The sequence below is a fragment of the Triticum dicoccoides genome, chromosome 6B (assembly GCF_002162155.2).
Source record: "Triticum dicoccoides isolate Atlit2015 ecotype Zavitan chromosome 6B, WEW_v2.0, whole genome shotgun sequence".
Classification (NCBI taxonomy): Eukaryota; Viridiplantae; Streptophyta; class Magnoliopsida; order Poales; family Poaceae; genus Triticum; species Triticum dicoccoides.
Genome location: NC_041391.1, coordinates 334,605,827 through 334,613,654, shown reverse-complemented (window position 1 = coordinate 334,613,654; position 7,828 = coordinate 334,605,827).

Below are 7,828 nucleotides of genomic sequence, written 5' to 3'. Positions count from 1 at the left end.
GAGATCGGGATTAAGCTTGTGAGTTTATAATCAGTGCCAATACAGTGCCAGTATTTTCCTGTTTGATATGGGTGCGAGTATTTCTATTTGGTATTTAACTTGATAATGAGACAAGTAATAATCAAGTCTTGCTAGGGGTCTCGAGACGATGAGGGGGGCGACTGGGGGTGCGACCGCCGGGATCCCCGCGGGGCCTCCGCCTGCTCCCTCCGGTGATCGACGGCGGGTGTGTGTGGGGGGGAGGGGCGGTTTTGGGCCCTCGCCGACGCCGACAAGGACGAGGGGCATGAGGAGGCGGATGCGGCGCCGCCATCTCCACCTACGCCAACGCCTTCCGATTTTTTGTGTGAGTTTTTGAGTGCAGGATATGACCAAGATGAGGTCGCCTCTACCGTCGACAAGGTCTTGCCCTTTGATGATCCGGCTAGGGTCGGGCTTCATGCGGGAGAGACCAATGAGATGCTGCGCCGGTGGTTCACCGGAGAACGGCGCCGGCGGCGATCCGGCCTTGGAAGGGCCCCTTGCCTAAGGTACGTCTACCGAACTTAACTATTTTTGATCTGCTTCGGCCGGAATCATGGACTACGGCGACAAGGAGAAAGAATGCTCGCCGGGCAGGGCCTCGATCGGCGCTGGAGGTGACCGCGGCAGCGCCGCCGGCGGTCACGGCGATCCGGATCAGGGCGGCTCGTCAGGAGCGTTTGAATTCGCTCCTGGGCCGAGACGAGTTGTGCAATGTTGTTGGGCCGGTGAGTATCAGTGGGCCGGGGTCCGTTGGGTATCAGGCCCAGCAGGAACCGATACTGCTCGATAACGAGGGAGTCGAGGCATGCGCGCGTTCAGATCGATGTTGCCGTCTCTCTCACCGCGCCCTAGGGTTTTTGTTCGTCGGACTCCGCGACTCCGCTCCGCGAGGATCGGCCGGGCTCGTCGCATCCTGCCTCTCGGTGCCATGGCGGGGCGTGGTGGAGCGCCCCCGCCCGGAAAGAAACCGGTTGCGCCTGGCGGGGTGAGCCGCGCTAGTGGAGCGCCGCCGCCGGGTGCGGGCAGCGGCCAGGGCGTTGCGCCTGTGCCGGTGACTGGTGTTGGGTGCGGTAGTGTGTCACGCTTGAGTTCTGCAGCGGGCCGTGGAGCTGGTGTCCCCGGTGGGGCGCCCAATGCTGCGGTGGGTCGTGGCGCTGGCGGGCTGCCCACTGCTCGGCCACCGGCGCCGGGTCCGGTGGTCGTGCCTTCGGCTGGGCGAGGACGGTCGGTCCTCGGTCCTCGTCCGGTGGCACCCGGCATAGCTGGGGTGGCCGCTGCGGGCCGGTGTGCTACGCCGCCCAGGCCACCTACGACGGGAAGTCAGGGGGTGACGATGGGCCCGCAGCCTCGGCCGGCTCCGCCACCTCATTTCGTTGCCCGGCCGTCACAGAATCAGGCTGCGCCGGTGCTGTCGCAGGCACCGCCGCTGCAAAACAGCGCCGTTGGTGGTGTGTCGGCTGCGCCTCGGGGTCAATGGGGGGGGATGATGGTTACAATGCCTATTGAGTTGGTCAGCACCGGGTTCTTCGTCCACGGGTGGAGGTTGTGGATATGTTTGGTAGAGCGACGGTTTGGCAGAGAGGCCGTTTTTGGGTCCTACCGGTGGTTTTGTCGAGGGGGCATCTGGCCCGGGATATCAGCAGTGGGGTGGTTTCCGCGGTCATCGTGGTGGTCGAGGCGGTCGAGGTGGCTGGTACCGCCCACGACAACCTCCTCCGACCATTGTTGTCAAGCAGACGACCGCTGGCAGGGCTGCCAAGGAGCCGGTGTTGACCGGTCAGGCTATGGAGGTAGTGACGGCTCTCGCTAATGTTCAGGTTCCTGAGAATGAGACTATGGGTGATGTGTCCGTGGAAGTGCCGGATAGGGCTGATTCAGATAGGGCATCCAAGTGGGCGCGCAAGAAGGAGAAAATGCTATGCTATCATTGTGGCGACAAGGGTCATTTTATTGCTGAGTGTGTGGCTGTGTTATGTGATACTTGTGGTAAGCCGACACATGATTCGGGGGAATGCCCGCTTCTACGAGATCAGGCACCGTCTCTTATGATGTAAGAGTATATTGTGCTGAACTCACGTTTTTTGAGTCTCCTAATGAGAGGGAGGTTCCCGATGAGGCCCAGAGCATGACTACTGGGATTGTCAAGGTGACCAGAGGAGAGGTCTCTGAGACCCAGATCGTGCAGAGGCTCCGGGAGTTAGCCCATGGGGACTTCTAGTGGGATTTCGTCAGTCTTGCGGATAAGATGTTCAGGGTTGAGTTCCCTTCGGTGGAGGATTTGCAGAGGCTTTTGAGTTTTGGGATGTGCAAGGTGCCGGGTACAGATTGCATCCTCGAGTTCCATGAGTGGAAGCAGGTGGAGCCTGAGGCCAAGCCACTTACTCAGGCATGGTTGCGTTTCTCTGGGGGGCCCTCGAAGCCGATGCAGGATGCTAGGGTCGTGGCTAGCTTGGGGATTATGGTGGGGAAGCCTGAGGGAGTGGATATGGCTTTTACCAGAGCTCACGGGATAGCTCGTTTACTGGTTAGTATTTTGGACATTGAGTATGTGCTTGAGGTCGTCAAGTGGACTTATCGATGCAAGATTTATAACCTTCTGATTGAGTTTGAGGATGAGAGCCTGTTGGCCGAGGTGGCTAACGGGACTGACGTGGATATGCACGAGGGAGATGACAACGCGGGAGCAAAGGAGACTCCGGTCGATGATTCTGGACGACAGTTGTCCAAGGGACCGGGGTCTGTGTCCATGACGACCGAGGATGGGGCGGTTCCACCCTCCTCGATGCCTACGACGACTCTGAGATGTGGGTCCTTCGAGCCTGCTTCTGCACCCCCAGGCTATGGAGTGATCGAGTGGAGTCGGACGAGGCTTTTGAGCTCGCGTTACCTGCTTTGGATTTTGAGGATGCTGTGAGCCCCGCTCCTGGGGCTGCGACGGTCTCGGTCAGGGGAGAGGAGGAGGTGAGTAGGCAGGAGGCCACTCCCTCACGTGCTCAGCACGTTGTCTCTCCTTAGGACGTGGTTCCGGTGTTGGAGGTTTTTTCTTCGGGCGGGGTCCCAGGGCAGGCGGCCTCGGCTCTCTCTTCTCCTGTCGAGGTACATGTGTTGCAGGGGGCGGTACCGCCTTCTGTAGGGGACTCGGGGCAGGTGGCACCCTGTCCTTCTCTCCTTCAGTGGTGGACGAGGCCTTGGCGGTGGCGGTCTTACCTTTGGGAGGGGGTCCGGGGCAGGTGGCCTCGGATCACCCTTCTCCCGTTGCATCGTTCGCTCTGCTGGTAGCGGCATCGCCGTCGAGAGGGGGCTCGAGGCAGGTGGCCTCGGAGCCCTATTCTCCTGGGGTGCCTATGGTGGCCGCCCCTCCGGTGCTAGGTGGGAAGTTCGAGCAGGTGGCCCATGCACTCCCTTCCCCCGGGGCGCTGCCGTCTCCGCCCTGTGGGGCACGACCGGCGTCTCCAGCGCTGGCAACTACCTCACCGCGTCCTGGCGTTACCGCTGGGGCGTCCGTGGAGGCTGACCAGCTTCGCGTTTGGGGTGAGGCAGGAGGCCCCACCTCGAGCAGGATCTCTCGGGAGGAGGTTATAGCGTTTGGAGGAATTCCGGGTCCGATTTCTGAGGGACGACGGTTGAGCTGCCGTCTCCAGAATCATCCGGAGGTGGACGACATTCAGCAGCGGTGCGCCATGAGGGCGGCCAAGCTTCGTGACGTTGAGGTCACTACTCATATGTAGGTCAATACCTCTAATTCCATTTTGCATTTTTCTAATGATGAGACTATTGATAATGCAAATCAATTAGGAGTTTCACTAGGTAGTAATGTTAGTGAAATTTTGAATTCAGTTAATGATCTCCTGGATTTAGAGGCTGAGCGGGCTTTAGAGATGATTTGGAACTTAGCAGCGGTTAAGCCCATGAGTGATTCTGAGTTTGATTCTTTGGGGGTCAGGGTGCTCGATAATTTTTGTGCGGATCTTATTCCTCCCATGCCCGAGTCAGAGGAGGAGGATGATACATCTGAGAATGTTATGGTTAGACCTTCTGAGACTGGTTGTGAGGACCGGTTGCAGAGTTAGATTATTACTAAACGCAAGTGGAAGCGGAAGGTTTACCCGGTGTCCGCAGTGCGTAGGAGTGCTAGGATCCATACGGCTAAAAAATTCCATGATGAATTATGAAAGGAATCTTTTGGAATAGCAGAGGTCTAAAAGACTTGGCTAAAAGAAGGTTTCTTGCAGAGGCGTCTGTCGAGCTTAGATTAGATTTTATCGCTTTATCAGAAACTGGTAGAGATAATTTTGCGCCACAATTTCTAAATACTTTATCGGGAGGTATTGATTTTGACTGGCACTGTCTGCCACCGAGAGGGAGATCGGGCGGGATCTTACTCGGAGTTTGATGCGATTCGCTCGAGGTTCGAAGTGTGGTAATGGGAGATTTTGCAGTCAAGTTTCGGGTGCGGTCGAAGGCCGATGGGTTCAATTGGGCTTTGGTGGCGGTATATGGTGCCGCACAGCCCGAACTCCAGCCCAAGTTCTTGGCTGATCTGGTTAGGATTTGCGGCTCTGAGCAGCTTCCTATCCTGGTGGGGGGTGATTTCAATATCATTAGAAGGCGTGAGGAGAAGAACAATGATAACTTTGATGGCAGATGGTCGTTCATGTTTAATATTATCATTGAAAGCTTGGATCTGAGAGAGTTTGAGCTCTCGGAAGAAAATTCACTTGGGCTAACGCGATGCCAAATCCGACGTTTGAAAAGTTGGATCGAGTGTTGGCAAGCGTCGAATGGGAACAAAAGTTTCCCTTTGTAACAGTTCAAGCTCTTTCCCGTGGAATTTCTGACCACACGTCATTATTTATAGACTCTGGTGAGGCCACCCACTTGGGAAACAAAAATTCGTTCTCTTTTGAGCTTGCTTGGTTTGAACGAGATGGCTTCTTTGATCTTGTAGCCAGAGAGTGGGCTAAGGATACAGGAGGTAAGACTGCGCTTGAGCGCTGGCAGAATAAGATCAGGCATTTGAGAAGTTTCCTGCATGAGTGGGCTAAGCATCTTAGCGGGATTTATAAGGTCGAAAAGGAACGGCTCCTTACCCTTATTCAGTCCTTAGATGTAAAAGCAGAAACCACAGTTCTGCCAGCCTCTGAGCTTCATGCCAAGCTTGACGCGGAGATGAGGCTGAAAGAGCTTCTTCGAGAGGAGGAATTGAAGTGGGCGTTGCGGGCCAAGGTCCGACGAGTAGTCCAGGGGGCCGCAAACACTCAATTCTTTCACATGATCGCTAATGGTAAACACAGAAAGAAGAGGATATTTCAGCTTGAACAAGATGAAGGAATGATTTTAGGACAGGAAAACCTAAAATTATACATTACCGAGTATTATAAGCAGCTGTTTGGACCCCCAGAGGATAACTGTGTGTCTCTGGATGAGTCTAGGATTGAGGATGTTCCTCCACTAACAGCAGTGGAGAATGATATTTTGGCGGCTCCTTTTACTGAGAAAGAAGTGTTTGAGGCCATTTCGCAAATGAAAAATAATAAGGCTCCCGGCCCGGTTGGATTTCCGGCTAAATTTTATAAGAAGTGCTGGCATATTATTAAGGGGGATCTGTTGCCTTTGTTCAATGATCTCTTCTCTGGGCAGCTTCAGCTTTTTCAACTGAATTTTGGAACGATAACCCTTCTTCCTAAGAAAACAGAGGCTGTGAGAATTGAGCAATTCAGGCCCATCTATCTTCTTAATGTTAGTTTCAAAAAATTTACCAAGGTCGGGACTAATAGGCTCACACAGATCGCGCATGCTGTGGTGCAGCCTACCTAAACTGCTTTCATGCCGGACAGGAACATCCTTGAAGGGGTTGTGGTCCTTCATGAAACGCTCCATGAGATTCACACAAAAAAGCTAGATGGAGTTGTTTTCAAGGTGGATTTTGAGAAAGCGTACGACAAAGTCAAATGGCCTTTCCTTCAATAGGCCTTACGCATGAAGGGTTTTGATGAAGCTTGGCAACGCCGGGTAGAATTTTTCACGCAAAAAGGGAGTGTTGGAATTAAAGTGAATGACAACATAGGTCATTATTTCCAGACACACAAGGGCCTGAGACAAGGTGATCTAATATCTCCTATTCTGTTCAACATTGTGGTTGACATGTTGGCAATTTTGATAGGAAGGGCAAAGGAGGCCGGTCAGGTGGGTGGCTTGGTGCCTCATCTAGTTGATGGTGGTGTGTCCATCCTGCAGTACGCTGATGATACAATCATCTTTATGAAGCACGACTTGGCAAAAGCGAGAAATATGAAGATGATGTTATGCTTATTTGAACAATTGATCGGATTGAAGATCAATTTTCATAAAAGTGAGTTTTTCTTCTTTGGTAGAGCCAATGAGGAACAAGAGGCTTATAGGCAATTGTTTGGATGCGAATTGGGGGTGTTACCTTTCACGTACTTAGGTATACCCATTCACCATCGTAAGCTGACAAACAGAGAATGGAAGAGCATCGAAGACAGGTTTGAGAAGAAACTGAGCTGCTGGAAGGGCAAACTCATGTCATATGGAGGCCGACTGACCCTTATTAATTCAGTGCTCACGAGTATGCCTATGTTTCTCTTATCTTTCTTCGAAGTCCCAGTTGGTGTTAGGAAAAGGTTGGACTTCTATCGATCCCAGTTCTTCTGGCAGAGTGATGAACTAAAAAGAAAATACCGACTCGCCAAATGGGATATCATCCGTCGACCAAAGGACCAGGGGGGCCTTGGTATTGAGAATCTTGAAGTCAAAAACAGATGTCTTCTCAATAAGTGGTTGTATAAACTTTCAGTTGAAACTGAGGCCACGTGGGCGCAGATTCTACGTAGTAAGTATCTGCAGTCCAAGACGTTGTCCCAGGCGACAGTGAGACCGACAGACTCGCCGTTTTGGAAGGGGCTTATGAGAGTCAAAACTGCCTTCTTTAATAGAACAAAGTTTATAGTCGGTAATGGTAACACCACTCGCTTTTGGGAGGATACTTGGCTTGGTGAAACACCGTTGGCGCTTCAGTATCCGTCCCTGTATCGTATTGTTCAACCGTATTGTTCAACGACATGATGCTCTTGTTGCCACGATTATGCAGTCCATTCCCCTTAATATTCAGTTTAGGAAGGCGCTTGTGGGTGACCGGTGGGAAGCTTGGCTTCATTTGGTGAGTAGACTGATGGAGGTTCAGTTATCTCATCAGCTCTAGTGTTATCCCTAGTTCCAAAGAGGTTTGGAAAGTCAAAGTTCCTTTGAAAATTAAAGTGTTTATGTGGTTTGTACATAAACAAGTCATTTAACAAAGGATAATTTGGTTAAGCGCAACTGGACATGATCTACTAGGTGTAGTTTTTGTGATCGGGACGAAACCATCAAGCACCTCTTCTTTGACTGCCCTTTGGCTAAGGTTTTGTGGCACACGGTGCATATTGGCTTTAATATTACTCCTCCGAATTCGGTCAGTACGTTATTTGGAACGTGGCTTGTTGGGATAGAGTCTGAAACAGCTAGACACATTCGTGTAGGAGTATGTGCTTTGTTGTGGGCAATTTGGAATTGCAGAAATGATTTGGCTTTTAACAGAACAACAAATATTCATTTTTTGCAGGTTTTATTCTCAGCTATTGCGCTGATCCGTATGTGGTCATTACTCACTCCGACGGAGGCCAGAGAGCGTTTGGTTATTGGATCTGTCCGGTGGGAGATGGTAGCGTGGGATATCTTCAACCAGTTTGGATGGCGGTCATGTAATAGGATAGGCAATTAGTTTACCTATCTTTGTTATGCCAGC